Below are 3,391 nucleotides of genomic sequence, written 5' to 3' on the forward strand. Positions count from 1 at the left end.
TGTTTGTTAAATTATTTTTGTTGTGTAGGCTTTGTTGGAAACCCATGATTGTAATTAAAATTGCACCAAGCAATATGATGTTTTATCTCAGGACAATAAAGTTCTTCCACCTCAATACTTAATAATCTCTTACAAAGCACAAATATACCCCGACAGTGCTGAAGTATGGTTCTCTTTGTCACTCTTCTTTTCAGAAATGCAATGTACCAGTGTTTTTCACTTCCTGTGGATCACAGGCCATTGATGCCTTTTCTCCATTGTTTTGAACTCTTAGGCTGTCTTTTCTGCTTCTTTCCACATGGATTCCTGCTTTTTTTCAGCTTTACCTCAGTATCCCACCTACAGTTATTTCATCATTCAGATTTTGCTGCACTGCATATATTTCTCTGGGAGAAGGCCTTCCTCTCCCAAGTCTTGTTCACTACCAACCTATCTGTCCATCTATTTACTCTCATAGTCTGCCACCAACACACCTTTATTCTTCAATTTCCACCCTACTAGCATCTATAACTGGGGCCGTTACCTCCCTTTAATACTTGCCCCTCGTTTCTCTCACTATTCTAGTTCCCCTTCTATAGCTTTAACATCTATTATCAAACCCAACAACAATGACTACCCATCCCACTCCTCCCACTTAACTCTCAACTCTCCACTCCCCTCAATACCCTGATCACTCAGCTTCTCCATTTTCCTAATCTAATTCATATCTTGCCCTTCCTTGCTTCAACACTCCTACCCACCCCTATTGGGGTACCTACTTGCTCCCTCCAACCACTACTGCTTGCCTTTCTCTTCACCCATTCTACCTTTAAATTCTGCATTATGACTTGAAAATTTTTCTCTCCACCCTGAAGATGAAGGCTGTATTTACCCAAGGTTTATATGCTTCCATTACTGGTTGCATATATTTGAAAACTACATCTGCCCATATTATAAAATAACTCTGAGCTCCCAGAAACAGCTGTTGGACTGGTAACACAATACCCCCTACCCCTCTTTAATTTTCTGTGTCTTTGTACTCTGAGTAAGTTTGCTCTGTTAATATATAAATATCTATATATTTATACTTGAATATTCATCACCTGAAAATGTTCAATCTTTGCTTTCTCTCTATTTACATGTATACACATATGTATATTTTGTATATTTAACCCAAGTAGTTTTATTTGTTTATTTGTATCATTATCTCTATATGTGTATGTATGTGTGTGCTTGTATTTATATATATATGTGAATATAACAAAATAACTTATTTAACTTCATATGCGTAGGAGTGGCTGTGTGGTGAGCAGCTTGCTTACCAACCACATGACCCTGCGTGGTACCTTGGGCAAGTGTCTTCTACTATAGCCTCGGGCTGACCAAAGCCTTGTGAGTGGATTTGGTAGATGGAAACTGAAAGAAGCTCGTCATATATATATATATATGTGTGTGTGTGTGTCTGTGTTTGTCCCCTCCCCCCCCCCAACATCTCTTGACAACTGATACTGGTGTGTTTACATCCCCGTAACTTAGCAGTTCGGAAAAAGAGACTGATAGAATAAGTACTAGGCTTACAAAGAATAAGCTCTGGGGTCGATTTGCTCAACTAAAGGTGGTGTTCCAGCATGGCCATAGTCAAATGACTGAAACAAGTAAATGTGTAATTAAGTTTTTATATCATATCCTTTAAAATAGTCACCTTGTGCAGCAATACACCTGTCCCAGTGCTCCTGCCACTTTTGGAATCAGGCCTGGAGGTCATTTTCTATAAGCAAGTCAAGGACCTGCAATTCACTCTGGATCTTGACAGTGATGTTAAAACAGCGACCTTTGAGCTGCAGTTTCATCTTGGGGGAAGAGATGGAAGACCGCTGGTTATAAATTTGGCAAATAGGGTGGGTACAAGAGCGATACCATGTTTTTGATGAGAAACTCACAAGTGAGGAGATCTTGGTGATGGTGGATTGTTGTTGTGAAGAATCTAATCGTGCTCCACAGATCCTGTCACTTTTGATGAATGTCCTTCTACAGACGCTTCAAAATGTTGCAGTAGAACTCTCAATTGATAGTCTGGCCCTGTGGGAGGAATTCTTGATGCATGATACCACATTTCTAGGGATGACGCCTTTTGCAGGTCTTCCAGGAACATTCCTCTTTTGAAATGCCTGTGCCACTCAAGACATTGCCTTGTCACTAAGCAGACTTACCAAGTTTAACACAAAATTTCACATTGGCTCTTTGTTCCAACTTCCTGTTCATGACAAAATTGCAGACTACAGCTTACACATGATCATAAAAAAAAACAAATTTTACAACTTGCAAAGTAAAAACAGTGGTGTCACTCAGCATATTGCCTTATGAAGGTCACTGCTAGCTCTCTCTCTGCATGCAACTGTGTACTGCCATCATATATATATGCCTGTCATTTTCATCATCATCATCATCATCGTTTAACATCCATTTTCCATGCCAGCATGGGTTGGACGGTTCAACCGGGGTCTGGGAAACGAGGAGATTGCTCTAGGCTCCAGTCTGATCGGCAGTGTTTCTACAGCTAGATGCCCTTCATAACGCCAACCACTCCGTGAGTGTAGTGGGTGCTTTTATGTGCCACCAGCACAGGGGCCAGAGGAGGCTGGCAATGGCCACGATCGGTCGGTGCTTTTTATGTGCCACCGGCACAGACGCTGGCATGTTCGGATGGTGCTTTTGACATGCCACTGGCACTGGTGTCACAACTACAATTTCCATTTGATTTTTATTTTGTTGTTGATGTACTTGACTCAATAGGTCTCCTTAAGCACAGCAGGTTGCCCTACGATCCAAGGTAAGCACAGCAGGCCGTCCTGCAAGCCATGAACTCACTTCATTTGTCGGGTCTTCGTAGTCACAGCATATTTCCAGAGGTCTCAGGCTTTCATCATTGCTTCTGTCAGGCCCAACTTTCGAAGGTCATGCTTGACCACCTCATCCCATGTCTTCCTTGGTCTACCTCTACCCCGGATTCCTTCAACTATTTGGGAGTGGCACTTCACACATCTCACCTCTTCCATCCGATATATATATATATACATACACAAAATGATGGGCTTCTTTTTGTTTCCATCAACCAAATCCACTCACAAGGCTTTAGTTGAAGACACTTGCCCAAGTTTTCCACACAGTGGGACTGAACTCTGGACGATGTGGTTGGGAATACAATATGCAGTTTTTAAATAATTTCTGTTAAAGCTTCAAATTCTACATGCATATTCACGGATACACTGTTTAACATCATCATCAGGGTTGGACGGTTTGACCAGAGCTGGCAACTTGGAGAGCTGCACCAGACTCCAATCTGATTTGGTATGGTTTCTAACGCTGGATATGCCTTTCCTAATGCCAACCACCTTACAGAGCATGCTGGATG

Source organism: Octopus sinensis, linkage group LG4 (assembly GCF_006345805.1).
Source record: "Octopus sinensis linkage group LG4, ASM634580v1, whole genome shotgun sequence".
Taxonomy (NCBI): Eukaryota; Metazoa; Mollusca; class Cephalopoda; order Octopoda; family Octopodidae; genus Octopus; species Octopus sinensis.